General features: G+C 33.0%; 1 protein-coding gene across 2 annotated transcripts in view; it reads right to left on the bottom strand.

Moving 5' to 3' along the window:
- The window catches only part of GC (gamma-glutamyl carboxylase), a 996199-nt gene that overhangs the window by 816637 nt on the left and 162683 nt on the right, over positions 1-16879 (bottom strand). The gene's annotated exons all lie outside the window — the stretch shown is intronic.

The raw sequence follows: 16879 nt of genomic DNA, 5'->3' as shown, positions 1-16879 counted from the left end.
TTTTTTATTTATGCTTATATTTATATCTCTGTGGTATTGATTTTACAACTGCATTATTAATTGCATTAATAAATTGGTTGTAATTAGAATTATTATCTTTATTTATAAATTGTTCGTCCATTTCGCTTTGAAATTTATTCCAATTGGCTTTTTTTGTTATCCATCTACTATACACCATCATTTCATTACTGCTCATTTCACATTTAAATTTAATTAAAATCGGAATATGGTTAGAACCATGTGGATCGTCCATAATTTGCCACTCAAAAAGATGTGCTATGCCTGATGAACAGAGTGTTAAGTCTATCGCTGAGGAGTTACTGTTTAATGTGGGCACTAATGTATGACTGCCATCGTTTAATAGTACCAAATCCGTATTATCTATTGCATCTTGTAACCTGTTACCCTAAGAATTGGTTGTTAAACATCCCCAAGCAGTGTGATGAGCATTGAAATCGCCCCCGATTACACATGGTTTCGGGAGAGATTCCAAAAACTCGCCCCACTCATCCGTCCCTATGGAACTTCTTGGAGTAACATAAATGTTTACAAAAAATATACTGATTTTGTTGGTTGATAGTAGTTGGATACAGTTTGCTTGCAGTTTATTGGAGTGTCTTACAATAATCTCATTATATTTTAACTTTAACTTTACCAGAAAAGCCACCCCGCCGTATCCGTCAGGGCGGTCTTCCCTAATAACATTATAACCTGCAAAATTTACATATTTTGATGGCTTAAACCACGTCTCTGAAAGCATAGCAATATCTATATCTTCACTTATTAACATATTTTGAAGATTTTCTTTATTAGATGTAGCTGATCTACAATTCCACTGGCAAATCTTAAAACAACTCTTCATCAGATATTGCATTAAATTTATTTTGAATAATACTAAGTAAATTTGATTCTTGAATTTCAAATTTATTTTGTTGTTTTAAGATTCCTATAATGGATAAAATTAAACCTACTAAAGCATTTTCCGTAACAGTGACACAAGTCTCTTGATGAGGCTGATTCAATGTTAAGTTTGAAGTGTAATTTTGATTTTCGAAAACGGCTGTCGATGAACTCGGTAAATGAATTGGTGATAAAATTTTTTTGTGTAGATTCAGTGTATTATCATGTTCTTGAGACCTCACCAACCTAGGTCTTTTGTGAGAAACCGCAGAATGCTGGGAGTTTACCGAACTCGACTTTTGCCCGCTTGGCTGCATTTGGGAAGAAGGAAATATATTAGATTGTGACTGAAAAGCTTTAGAATTACTGTTTAAATTGTGATTACTGTCGGCTAAATAATTATTGTTTAAGATTTCGGTCGGTCCCGGATATTTATTAACCACTTGTGCATAAGTAAATTTAGGGGTTTTTTTGTTAGCTTCGGCATAAGATAAATTTTGCTCAGTCATTAATTTTTTAATTGCTTTTTGTCTATTGAATTCTGGACACTCTTTTATTTCATTTGTGTAATGTTTTCCACTACAATAGAAACATGATTTTTCTACCAAATTTTTTTTACGGTCTTTTGTCTCGTGTCCCTCTTTACACTTTAAACAGCGAACGTTACTTTTACATTGTTTTATTAAATGACCGTATCTATAACAATGAAAGCATAGTAGGACCTTTTGCTCGTAGGGTTCTACTGGAATTCTTACATGATTAATGCATATATATTGTGGTAACTTAGATGCTTTAAAAGTAACAAAAAAGGTTTTTGTAGGCTTGTATTCTTTAGTACCGTCCGGTTTAATTACTTTGCGATTCATTCGTTTAACTGCCTCAACACTAAATTTACAATGCATATCAACTGGATTTATTTTCCCTTTAACATACCCTTCATCAAACTCATAATCTATATTTCGTATTATGCCAAATTTATGTGTAATAAATTTAGGAATATATGCCAACAAATTATATTTCTTTAAATTAACCGATTTTAATAAATTATTTGCCGATTTATAGTCTTTTAATTTAATTCTTAACCTATTACGTCCTATCGAATCTATGCAATTAATTTTGGAATCCAATTCTTGATGTTCTTTGAACAAAATATCTCCTATTCTAATTGCGTTTAATTTACCATCAAATTTATCTAGACTATTTTCAACATACACGTAAAAAGGAGCGATATCTACATTATTATAAAAACTTGGAATACGTACTGGTTTTTCGTTTATATCTGTTATTGTCTCCGTATGTTTTACGTTAGAATTATTAATTATTGTACTTACATTTGGATTATTGATATTGTCTATTGTTGTTTTGTCTAATACATTACGATTTGATTCTACGTCCATATCCCAAATATTTGGGACATCTATGTCACCTTTGGATGAGGGTTGAGTTCCAATTTGGGGGTTTTCACCACCCCCCTGGTTGGCACTCATATTATACACTCACTGATAATTCTTATAAGAACTACTACACTAGAAATTTTAACAAAATTATTCACAATTAAACACTATTGTTAATTACTTCGCACTCGATAAATCGACTGGTCGATTCAATGATCACGAACGAACTGCGAACAAATATTAGAGTACTACTACTTTCTTAAACTGTTACACGAAAACTCCACTCGATATACGTACATTTATATGATAAATGTTTAAGTGCGATGCATTGAAAGAAAATACTAATGCATAAAAATGGAAACTTTCCAAGTTTATAATAGACGCTTACTTAAGTTTAAAAATAATTAAAGCAAGTAATATAAATTACTACCTTGCCTATTAAACATAAAAGTAATATAAGGTTATATGTCGGTTAACAATTTATATTATAAAAATTTTAACTACGTTAGCCAAGTATCTATGAAATTCCTCGATGCCTAAATTGATGAATATTAATATAAATTTCAAGTCCCACAATATACCTGCTGTAAATTTGAAAATCTACGACTAATAAAATTATTGACAACATTGCAGGAGCTTAGTTTTGTACCAGAGAAGGTGTATATGGATCCTAAAAATGTTTTAACGTATTACGGAGCCTACTTGATCCTATACGTTGGTCGGAGTCTACATAAAACACTACTTAGATAATAATATACTCGGTGTATATTCTCCTAGAGTTCGTATAACACCGTTTTAGTACGGAGCCCACATTAACCGCTAGATCTATATATATATATATATATATATATATATATATATATATATATATATATATATATATATATATATATATATATATATCTACAACATAAAGTGGACTCCACCCATGTTAAAATTCAGGTTCAATTGAGCTCCGTGGTCAAGTGGATACCGATATACGGAGCTCACTTGACCATTCCATAATATTGGTTCTGTCGATTCATCAACATGTAGAGTTTAATAATTTGTAAAAATTTTTTGGAGCCTGTATCATAAATGTATATCGTTTAGTTCAAGTGTATATATTATAGGGGTCGTTTAGATCTTCTTCATTGTATATTTCAACCATACGTTTAAGTAAGCTCTGAGAGTTTGGCAACTGTGCGATTATACCGTATATTTTCAACATATACCCTGAACGGTTTATATGGGCTCCTTATTTTTATCTACTGTTTGCAGACAGTGTAATGTCATACGCGTTACACTGTGTAACAGAGGATATCGTATTACCCGGTATAACTACATACTAAAAGGTAACTGGTTCTTTAAAAAACAGATATATACATACAAAAGGATTTGGGCTTATTATTTAATGGAATGTTCGCTTGCATAGAAAATTTTATTTTTTCTGCATTTTTAAAAATAACGTTGTTTTTTTATTTAATATAATTTTATTAGTTACATTAGTTATTTTATTAGTTTAGTAATTACAGAAATTTCGTAATATATTTTGTTTACGTGAGTATGTCTTTGTACGTTTTATGTAAGCATCCGATTAATAAAAACTACTTTTGTTTTATCAAATCTTCTGCAATATCTTGTATAAAGCTTTTTTATTATTTTAGTTCTGGTCTTATTTGTGTACTAAATATGATTCTCTCGATAGAAGGTTATCTCAAAATAAATATGGTTAAGTGCTTCGGTGGATATTTTTGTGTTAAAATAGGTAGTAGTGCACAAAAAGAAAGAATGGTTAATTTGTCTAACAAGGTATATTCGGCAGCAGAAGCATATAGTGCAAGCGTCTATGTTTTAAGGGCGGAAGGACGTGCGCCTCATTTTTAGCTGACAAACTTGCAAAGTATATTATTTCTGGTCATCAATTTACCTTTTAGTTTTAAACAATGATCTGTGACTGACCCCGTGCGACACAAACTATTTTCAAGGAATTTATAGGAAGTCTACCGTTCAACAAATTCATGACATTATTGGATGTTCAGTTTTGTGAAAGCTACTATGTTACGGAAATTAAAGGAGCACACACGAGTTTTTCAGGGGTTTTGGCTGAAAATTGAATCATAGTTTATTTTTATATATAATAGGTGTATCGTCTATTTAATAAAAGTCCTAGTATCTACCGGTATGAATCGTTCGTTTGAGTAAATGTTATACAGTGTAGGTGCCTTTATGCTACCCCAAGCGAGACTGTTCTTCAACTGCTATTCTTACCATTGTGTGATACAAAAAATATTCTCTTGTGTAGGTATACGGAGACAATATAAGTGAGTTTGTTATGTAAGGGGATATCATATAGTTTTTGGAGAAATATTCTGTAATTTAAGGTGTCCTAAGCGGCATTTAGAGTGAAAAATACCACCCCTGATACCCGATATTTGTCGTACTGGTCTTTAATTTAGTATCTGTGATGTACATAATCTTCCCTATCTATAGCCACTTTTGCCTTTTAATTTAAGTTTTTCTTCTAATATCGGTGATATCATATTAACGATCTTGTGCAAAAGTATATTCATATCTCTAGACTTTGGGTATCTCCATAATTTGAATACAGTTGTTCATCATCCGGATAAGCCATTGTAGTGTTTTTGGTCCAGATTTCGTAATAAGCTTTGTGCTCAGATCCTCAATGTCAGTAGTTGTATTATTTTTCATTAAATATGTAGATGGAGGATTCAAGCTCAACATCGCTAAAAGGTTCTCTCAGCTGACTGGTTTTGTCCTTTCTTACTCTACAATATAAGAATAACTCTCTTCTTAGAGTTATTCTTTGCTTCTTTTTCGACAGAAATAGCATGTCTATATCTATAATGTGGTTTTAACGATCAGCTGTATACCAAATACCCTAGGTTAGGCCCTATATGTGTTTCCTGCACTAGAAATAAGTCAGATTCGTGTTTAGCTCATATGTCTGATAAGTTTAAGTAAAGTAAAGTTTCTTGATCTTTAGAAATACCCTTAACAGTTATAGACATATGTTATTAGAATAGTTGGTCCTAAAAAGGACCAATTCGACAAAATCATATTAAAGGGGTGACTGAAGAATTAGCCGATTAATTAATTAATCATTACTCGGGGTATACCCGATTGCGGTGTCCTTATTAGTACTTCAATCTTCGTAAAGGCTCGTTCTTTGAACCACAGAAGTAATGTCTAATCTTTTACTTTTTATTAAAAATTTAAATTTTACATGCCGTGTATTACTTTTTAACGATATTTCGAATCAGATTTGTATAGTAATAATTTAAGGTATTAAAGGGTTTCTTTGGGCAACTCATCTATAGATATTAAAAAAATAAACAGTTAAAATAAGTGTAAACAATTTCAACTACATACATCGGCGCCACTGTTCAGGTGATAGGTTTATCACAGATATTAAAGGTAGCATTTTAATTCAATGTTCTATTTACGTATTTTCAATATTAAAAAATTAGGAAAAGACATGTTCATGCTTTTATTTTTTTTAAATCTATTCTATTTTCTTTCTAGAGTTCCGTCTTTTTTTAACGACCTGTGTTATTTTTTCAATTGGGCACTTGTCCAAAGCTATGACAAATACTCTGTCCTCTGCTATTCTACATTAATATGACTGATTTATTTTATCTTTCTTGCAGCTATTTTAATGATTAGCCTGTGTATCTTCTTCTTCTTCTTTTTATATAGACATGACTCTGTCTGTTTTTCAATGTGCCTCCAGTAAGTTGCCGTTCCATCGTTTTCGTGGTCTTCCTACTGATCATTTTCCTATGGGTTAACCGTCTCTTGCCGTCTTTACTGCTCTATTTGTTGTCATTCGGCTTATATGATTGTTCCATTCTACTCTTCTATTTCTTAACCAGTTCTTGATGTTCTCCACCTTGCATCTACGTCGTATATCTGTACTTCTAGCTCTGTTCCATAGTGTCTTACCATCAATTTTTCTAAGTGTTTTCATCTCTGCTGTTTCTAACACCATTTTTGTCCTCTCTGTGTCAGGTCTTGTTTCTGCCGCGTATTTCATTATGGGTCTGATGACTGTTTTGTAAGAACAGGCCTTTCGTTTCTTTCCCGATATTTTTATTTCTTCTTATTGTTTCATTTAGGCAGCCTGGAGCTCTGTTTGCTCTATTCTCTGGATCCTCCACTTCAGTTTCGAGCTTTCCGTAGCTAGATAATGTGATGCCTAGACATTTAAACTCCATCACTTGTTCTATTATCTGACCTTCCAGCTCCAATTAACATCTTAGTAAATTTGCTGTTGTAACCATGCATTTTGTCTCTTTTGGGGAAATTAACATGTTAAATTTTATATAAAATTGGTGCAGGATATGTTGTAAATCATCTTCACTTTGAAAGAGTAGTATTGCAGATTATTTTAATTTGTTTTTCTTCCATTTGGTATCCTTTTTAAGTTCTTACTTTTTTTTATTTCATTCATAATCAGGTTGAACAATAAAGGACTCAGGGAATATCCCTGTCTTATCCCATTGTAAGTTTCAATAGGGTCTCTTCGTCTACTTTTACTTTTATTGTGTTGTTTTGGTATATACTTTCGATCGTTTTGAGTTTTTCTAGAGGTATCTCTCTTGCGTACAATAAGTGGATAAAGTTTTTTAATTTATATATCTTCTGTATATCATTATTTCTTCTGTGTATTAAAAGTTAAATTTTGGTTATTAAGATTCTCTTAACGTGTTTATTAATTGTCTTGTTTCTGCGGTACGAATATATGTGTATCATAATAGATTGTAATGCATATTTCATTTAATGTAATTAAAGTGCTCTTTGCGTTTGCCAATTACTTTCTCACTTCCTCAGCGATAGGTCTTTTTTTTCTCATCAATAACTTTATCCTCGCTCGATACAGCTATTATAAGATATTTATATTTCACTATCATTTGGTTTTGCTCTATCATTTGGTTTTTATCTCAAATTTGTACCTATGAAATTTATAATATCTAATATCTGGTGCTTTCATATGAAACTGGAATAAAACACTTGGTAGATAATATTTATTCGTTTTGAGTACACTTTTTTTAGAACCTAGTACATTAAAGAATAAATATTTGTCTGTTCAGTGTTTTCCAAGTCTGCAAAACATAAACAGGCTTAAATATTAGATTATACATTTATTAAGAATGTTCAATATCTAAATTGAAGATTTTATATCTCAAAATATGAATGGGTTTTTACATTTTGTTTGACGTTTTAATCTTCGAATCGGAGTTTATTTTTCGAAAAACTATAAAATTGTGAGAACAAATTGCTATATAAAAGTACGAGGCAATATTCTCATGCTGTGAGCTTTGCTGCTCTGGTACTTTTATAACTCTTAAGATATTTTTAATTTATTGTCAATATTTTTGAGGTGTGTTTCCTTAAATGACCATGTCTAAGATTAGTACGTTTGATTAAATGAAATTGACATTAATTTGATAGTTTCTATTTTATTAGTACTGATGGTATAATATGGCATCTGTTGGTACTATATATCAATTTCAACATGTGGAAGTGAGAGCACTCTCTTGTTAGTAATTTCAGGGTAAATTATGACGAAACCAGAAATAACCCATAATATTCTCCCCGTGTGATCTTAGTATTTTCGTTGATTGAATAGTATAGGCCAGGGTATCCAACATTTCAATCAGCGGTATGTCAGAGTGGTTTTTATTAAGTTTTATACATATTTGCAAAATGAAGAAGAAAGTTCAGTACAGGCAGTTAAACGGCTGATCCGTCAATTTAGAAGTAAGAGCAAGTACCAACTTGCTGAAAAGCATACCTATACACAAAAGGAATATGTAATAAAATGTACTGCATAAACTACAGCGATATAAGCTATATATCCATTAATTATTAGAGTATACAGTATTTTTTCTAATACACCTAGAAGGATTGAGTAAATAGGTGAACTATAAAATAGGTGAATATTAGTGTGGAATTAGAAAAACTTAATAAATCGTTGATCAATTATTCACTATTAGGCAGTTAATAAGAAATGTTGGGAATACAAAAAAAAACATTAAACTATTTATTTATAAATTTTAAACAAACACTGATATAATCATAAGAATAAAACTATGATATACCATGGCAGAACTAGGCTAACCTAATAAACTAATTAATTTAACAAGGAATAATCTACAAGTAAAGTAAGACTTCAAGCAAAACTGTCGACTTATTTTCAAATGTACATTGATTTCAAACAGGAAGATTCCATTCCAAACTCTATTTAAAAAGTAAAATCCAATAGTCATAACCCAAAGTGCTTTAAAAAAGGTGAACGAATTAGCGAACAGCTGTTTTGAAAACTAAATATTATGAAACGAATTGGGGATATTATATTACACAAACTAAACCGCTTGTCTACAAAAAAAAATCAAGAAAATATGATACGACAAGAAAGACTAATGACTTTACAGCTAATTGCCACATAAATATCAATGTATAACGCAAATATTAGGACGATTTTGTATACATATAAGACAAATAACGATAAATGTTAAAAGTTTAAAACAAGCTTTTCAATTCGCGGTAAAAGATTTAATAGAGTTCAGCACACAAGATAAATTCGTAACAAAATTCATATATGCTGTCTCGAGTACCGTAAACGGTACTGGAGACGGCAGCAAAGTAATTTTGGCAACAAATATGTAGGTTGTACTTTACCCCATCAAAATCATAGCACCCGCTATGGAAAATGGTGTCTTCTTTGACATCCAGCAACCACAAATGTGAAATTAGGAAAGATTATTGTGCAATTAGAAAAATTCAATGAACCGTTGATCAAATATTCACTATTATATACTTAATTAAAAATGTTGGGAATAAGAAAAACATTAAGCTAGTTATTTATAGATTTTAAACAAACATATGATATAATTATAAGATTGTAACTGAAATGCTATGGAAGAACTAGGCATACCTAAGGAAATTAACTGCCAGCTTACTTTCAAATGTCCAGTGTCCTCAAACATGAAGATGCCGTATCCCCAATCGTGTTTACCATCGTTTTGGAGAGCATCGCCCGGAAAGCAAATACAGAAAATCTCACATTTTAATAATTAAGGTCCTCATATTATAGGGACTTTTGACGATGACTTTACCATAGTAGCGAGTATAATTATTAGTGAGAAAAAAACATTAATACATTCAATAGAAAAAATCGCAAAAAAGGGTCCTCCAAATCAACGATAATAAAAAAATATATGGCTATCATAAGAAGGCTATCATAAGAAACAGAATAGGACATAATATTTCAATAGACCAGTATAACTTTGAAATGTTTCATCGGTCTAAATATTTGGGATTTAAGAGCACTTTTAACAAAAACACTACAAAAGAGAATAACAACAGAATACAAGCTGGCAATTGCTACGTTTTAAGCAAAAAATTAAATCCAAAAATACATCCCGCAGTAAGAAAAATAATAATCTACGTATGTAAGTAAAACACGAACAATGAAAAAATAAAATAAGAGCCGATTGAGCATCGCAGAAAGAAGAATTCTTAGAGAAATATATAATTCTATTATGAATCAGATCACAAATCAATACAAAGAGCAAAACAATAACTTTATCGTTGAGATTTAGTTTCTTGTACGACGGTGCAATTTTTATATACCTGTTTGACCTTTACTCTACTCTTACTAACACCACATCGTTAGCATACATCAGGCACCATGGGATATCTCCTTGACATGTTTTCGTTAATTTTTCCAACGGTAATTAGAAGAGATAAGGGATTAGCACTGACCCCTGATGCAATACTATTCTTAAATGAAATTTATTAGTCCTACCCTCACCTGTTCTAACATTAATTTTCCATTACTTGCCTTATGATAAAAATTGCATCCCTTGTTGATTTGCCTTGCATGAATTTAAACTGATTTTCTAATATTTCTATTGGTTGGTAAGTTGGCTTTCTCTCTTCTAAAAGCATTTACTAACAGTGGTCATACCTAGTGCTACTGCTAATTCCAGTATATTATCTGCTGCGTTATTTCTAGTTCCAATGCCGTATCCTCCATCTATATGTTCATTTCCTCTGTCTAATTAGCCTATATTAGCGTTGAAGTTACCTTCTATTATGAGTCATTTCTTAGTTGGAATATTTCTAAGTCTACCACCTAACTGATCATGGAAAGCTTTTCTTTTATCGTCACCTATTTACACATAGCGACATGAATTATGCCTGGAGGAACAACCGCTAACCAAATTGATCATGTCTTGATAGACAAACGGGCTGCAACAAGCATACAGGATGTGAAAAGCCGAAGAGGAGCATGCTGCGGATCTGACCATCTCCTAGTACAGATAAAATACAGATGCAGAATTCAGAGAAACAGGAGAGAAAGACAGGAACAAAGAACAGCTAGATATACAAAAATTGAAACAACAAGATGTCAAACAAAACTATGAAAGAGAAATAACACAAACACTGACAGCACTAGGCACCGAAGAACATTGGGAAGAAATCAAAACAAAAGTTATTGACGCAGCAAGAAAAATCATAGGCAAGAAAAAGAAAAATTAAAAAAGGGAATGGTTCAACGACGAGTGTAATAAGGCCATACAAAAAAGAAATGAAGAACACAAGAAATATATGGAAAGAAGAACCAGAGAAAGAAGGGCAAGTTACCAAGATTCAAGACGGAGGGCAGATAAAATATTCCGAACAGAGAAAAGAAAATACGAAAACGGAATATACAGAAAATGGAAGAAAATGTTCAAAGCAACAATATAAGACAGGCGTACAGATATCTACGCAATTTAAGAGAAGGATATAAACCCCGAACAAATCTATGCAGAAATCAAGAAGGGCAAATAACCAGTGATCCAAAAGAAATAAAATCAATTTGGAAAACCTATTTCCAAACTCTTTTAGGGACACAAGAAAATGAAGATCATATTGACATGCATCACAATGAGGGAGACACCGAAAATATAGAACCCCCACCGATGGAAGAGGTAAAACAGGCAATACGAGCACAAAAGAACAATAAGGCTTCAGGTATTGACAACGTCCCCCTTGAGCTATATAAATTAGGTGGCGATCACCTAGTAGGACAAATGCATGTGCTCATGAACAAGATTTGGAATAATGAAAAGATCCCTAATGATTGGAAAATCGGGATTATATGCCCAATTTATAAAAAAGGGGATTAACTGAAATGCGAAAATTATCGCAGCATAACCATAACCCTCTTGTGCACGGCGTAAAAAATTTTTACTTACATACTAAACAAACGACCGGTTTCCGAGAAGAAAGATCTACAACTGACCAACTATTCACAGTAAAACAAATCTTAAACAAATCGTGGGAATACGACATTGACGTCCACAACATATTCATAGATTTCAAACAAGCCTACTACTTCATTAATAGGAACAAGTTATATCAGATATTGCAGAGCTTTAATATCCCCCAAAAATACATCCGACTAATAAAAACAACAACGGATTCGTCAATAGCAACTGTCAGAGTCCAAAATGAGCTCACTGAAAATTTTACGATAGCCCAAGGATTAAAGCAAGGAGACGGGCTGGCACCGACACTATTCAACCTGACCTTGGAATATGTGATAAGACAGCTGATTATTGGAAGAGGTAATCTCCTAACAAATAAATCAATACAGATTCCCCTTTGCCGATGATATCAGCATCATGTCTCGCAGAACAGAAGAGGCAGCAGAAATATATTCACAATTAAAATCAAAGGCAAAAGAGACCGGACTAGAAATAAATATTTAAAAGACAAAAAAGTTAACACAGGCAAGAGCTAGGGGAAACAGACGCACAGTTGAATTAGAGGACGATATTGAAACGGTAGAAAGTTTCATATATTTAGGAGTTACATTAAACACGGATGGAACAGAAGAACCAGAAATCCAAAGAAGAATAGTAAAGGGAAACAAAGCTTATTTTTCACTCGTTCATGTGTTTCGCTCCAACAACACACACTGGAGATCGAAAATCAGGGTCTATAAAACTATTATCAGACCAATAGTATGTTATGGATGCGAAACATGGGTGATGACAAAAGAGACAAAAAGAAAACTGGAAGTCTTCGAAAGAAAAGTCCTAAGAAAGATATTTCGACCTATTAACGAAAACGGAATATGAAGATCCAGGTATACCCATGAACTCTACCAGCTGTTCAAAAAGACAACGATCTCAGAATTCGTTAAACTTCTGAGACTTCGCTGGGCTGGTCATGTAGTAAAAATGGAGGCAGAAAGATTGCCGAAAAGAGCCCTTGATAGTAAAATGCAGGGCGCAAGACCAAAAGGAAGGCCACAGAAAAGATGGGAGGATGAAGTGGCAGCGGACGCGCAAAATTTGCTAGACGTGAAAACCTGGAGAAGATCGGCGCGAGACCGACAAGGTTGGAGGCATAGCTTGGAGGAGACCAAGGCCCGATTTGGGCTGTAGCGCCATTGGAGAGAGAGATGTAGGTAGATCCAAGCTCAACATCGTTGAAAACTTCTCTCAGCTGACTGGTTTTTTCCTCTCTCACTTTGAGTTTTTCTTTGCTTCTTTGCCGGCAAAGATAACACTTTTCTATTTATCACATGGTTTTATCTGCACTAGAAATACGTCACATTTGTGTTAGACACATGTCTTACCTATGAGTTTTAATGAAGTAAAGTTTCTTTATCTCTAGATATGCCCTCAATTTTTATAAACATAATTAGAATAGGTTATCCTAAAAGGTTCGATTTGACAAAATCATATTGAACGGGTGATTAAATAATTAGCCGATGAATTAGTTAATCATTCCCCAGTGTACGTCCGATTACAATGGTCTCATTAGTACTTTAATCTTCGTGAAGCCTCCTTCTTTTGACCCCTTAAGTAATGGCTTATCATTTACTTTTTATGAAAAATTTAATTTTTATATACAGACTATTACTATTCGACGATATTTCGAATCAGATTTGTGTACTAATAACTGTAGGTAATAAAGAGTCTCTTTATGCAAAGTAAATAAGATTGTAATTTCAGTCACAAGTCGTTTATATGGAAAATAAACAGTTAAAATAAGTGTTCAAAATTTTAACTACCTATATCGGCGCTATTGATCTTGACAATGGCTACTTAGACATAGTATTTTTTAGTATGTAATATATTCTGGATTATATTACATACGTGTCAATATGCTGTATTAATACTGTTGAGCGAGGGTATATTGTTCCCATTCCTATTTACTATGCAAGTGTTTAAAAATAATATTTGAAAAAAATATATTGAAGGCAAGTACTTTTATCTATGGTAGCGACAATCAAATTTATTTCTTACACTTTAACGTTTCGTGGTAAAAATGATTTTGTGTGAAAATAATGGTAATTAAATACGTGCTTTGGAATATTTATCGAGTTCAATCTAACTGCAAGATTGGTATAATAAATTATTTATCCCTACAATATGTGATGAATTTATTTCTATTGTATTGAAATATTTGCAACTCATAAGAGTGAACAAATTACAGAAAGCGAAATTTTACTCTCTAATTATTGATTCAACACCTGATATAGATCAGCGTATTGTCATTCTTTACTATGTTCTTTTAAGTGGAATAAAAGAGGGATTTTTGAGATTTGAGACTCATCAAACTGATGGTTCGGTAGTCACTACATCTTTTTGCATTTGCTTTTTTAGGTATCGTCATAAAAATCGACAGCCGCCAATCCGTTGGTATATAGCCAGTTTTATAAATTTTATTAAACAGATGAAGGAGAGATATTTTACCTGAACTTTGGAAGCACTTTATTATTTCACTCGCTATTTCATCTGGTCCCGTCGCTTTTCGGGTCTTTGCTAATCGTATTGCTTGCTCAATTTCGTCCATAGTTATGTCAGGTCCTGTAACTATTTCGTTAATTTCAAGCTCGGGCCTTTCATCACTAAACAGTTCCTCATTATACTCTTTCCATCTGTCTATTTTATGCGAATTAGTGATAGTCAGTTTTTCGTCTCTATCAACGATGTTATTTGCCTGTTATTTGTTGTGACCTGTCAGTTCTTTTATTTTTTTATACATATTAAATGAATCATGTTTTCCCTATAATTCTTCAATTTCTAAATATTTGTTTTCGAAGTATGTTTGTTTTGCAGATTTTATTTTAGTCCTTATCTCTTTATTAATTACTTTATACATTTCTACGTTGTGGTTCTTAAAATTGCGTCTTTTTTCGATCAAATTCAAAATCTCATCGTTCATCCACTGTTGCTTTTTTTGACTGCTCTCTTTTAAGTTTGGAGTTGAGTTGCTTATAATCGTTTTGATTTGGTTCCAATGATCCTCGATGGATTCTTGTTGTTCATAATTCTCAAAATTTCTCTCTAAATTGTTTGCATCATCTGGCTATTGTTTCTAATAAAATCCATATCCAGTTTGTTATAGGATCGTTGTTGCTTTATCCGTTTAAGTTTGAATTTTATTTCTGCTAACAACAGATTGTGATCAGATGGAACATCGGCACTAGGAAGAGTTTTTACAGGCTTTACTGCATTTCTGTAACGCTCACTGATAGTTATGTAGTCAATTTTATTTCTGGCGATATTACGGGGAGTGTTTGCTGGAGACTTCCATGTATATAATCTCCGTTTAGGTAGTTTGAAAAAGGTGTTCTTTATACATAGGTTATATTCTTTGCGGAGCACAGAGCCTCCTTCTCTGTCGCTTACGTGGGTAACTCCAATCTGGCGCGTCCATGTCTCGGGGATTGGCATCTATTATTTCAGTAGGCCGGAGTGAATAGATGGCCAAGTCCAGATCGGGACCCAGTTCTGTGGGGTATAACACGGACCCCTACCTAGGGATACAGGTGAAGACCACAACGGTAGGCACGGCGGAGGAGAAGATCTTCGGTACGACGTGGATGGCGGAAGTGGCATCCCTGGATTTTAGGGATGGTATAAAATCAAACCGATAGCGTCTGACCCATATTGGGCGGTTGTCAACAGCGTCTGTACCCATAATAGGCGGCTGAACTAAAAACTCGTCAACACGCAAAGCAAGCGTGACGTTTTAATTGCTATTACCCCTTTATTATGTCAGATACAAATACAAAAACGGATTTACCCCAGGTGAGTAGATAGAAAAATTCAGAATCTCACACTGATAGACTATCAGTCAGTCCCACGGATTCTGGGGGGGACAAAATTCTGACATATTTTAGAAAACCATCTAACAGATATATATCTCTAAAAATTGCAACTTTCAATGCAAGAACCCTGTTATCAGAAGAAAAATTCATAGATATCGAATCTAAGCTTAATAATATCATTTGGGACATTGTTGGAGTCGCTGAAGTCAGAAGGAACGGAGAAAGCCTAACCACTTTAAAATCCGGTCACATTTTCTATCATGTCGGAGAAAACAATGGAAATGGAGGTATTGGGCTCTTTATTAATAAAAAACTAGCTGAGAATATCATATCAGTAAAAGCAGTTTCCACAAGAGTTATACTTGCAAAATTACAACTAAACACCCGTTACTCCATAAAGATCATTCAAGTCTACGCACCAACATCGAGTCAAGCTGACGAAGAAATAGAACAGTTCTATGATGACTTGTACATAGCTGTTTCAGAAGACCAAGAACATTTTACGGTAATATGTGGTGACTTTATGCCAAAATAGGAATAAGCACTGACCCAGCTGAAAATGCCCTCGGAAATTTTGGCACACCAGGTAGAAACGAAAGAAGCGAAATACTCTTAAATTTCCTATTAGAAAACAATCTATATTTAATGAATAGTTTGCTCTATAAGGAGATCCATAGAAGATGGACTTGGAAGAGCTCCGATGGTAAGACAAAAAATGAGATCGACTTCATCATCACTGACAAAAAACATATAGTCAAAGATGTTACAGTCTTAAATCAATTTAGAAATTTCTCAATACAACAAGAGAAGACGTAAATAAAATAAAAGAAGAAATAGTAGATACATTAACACAAGCTCAGGAAAAATATGGCCCTAAACATGGAAAAGAACAAAAAATTAGTAAAGAAACGAAACAAAAAATGGAAGACCGTAGAATGCTGAGAAGTTAAGGAAATGTTGACTCACAAGATATAAACAGCATCAATAAAGAAATCTCTAAAGCCTTAAATATTAGAAAATACAACAACAAGAAAATTATAAAAACTATAGAAGACAACAAAAGCATGAAAGCATTGAGGAGAAAAATGGAAAATGGCAAAAAAGAAATCTTCCAACTTAAAGACAAAAACGGAAATATTGTCTCAGATAGACCAAGCATATTTCATATAGTGGAAAGTTTCTATGAAACATTATATAAAATTCAAGTTATTCCAGAGCTCATCGAACAACCAATACAAAAGGTACATAATGTAGGATCGGAGGATATACCAGATATATCACGAGAGGAAATTCAACATGCCCTCAAAAATGTGAAAAATAATAGAGCTCCGGGGGAAGATGGTGTAGTCATTGAGACAATTAAACTAGGAGGTCCACTTTTGATGTCCCGAATCCAAATACTTTTTAATCTATGTCTGCATAGTGAAAACATTCCAAGTAAATGGAAAAATTTGGTTAA

Source organism: Diabrotica undecimpunctata, chromosome 1, assembly GCF_040954645.1.
Source record: "Diabrotica undecimpunctata isolate CICGRU chromosome 1, icDiaUnde3, whole genome shotgun sequence".
Classification (NCBI taxonomy): Eukaryota; Metazoa; Arthropoda; class Insecta; order Coleoptera; family Chrysomelidae; genus Diabrotica; species Diabrotica undecimpunctata.
This window is presented reverse-complemented; position numbering and strand designations above follow the sequence as displayed.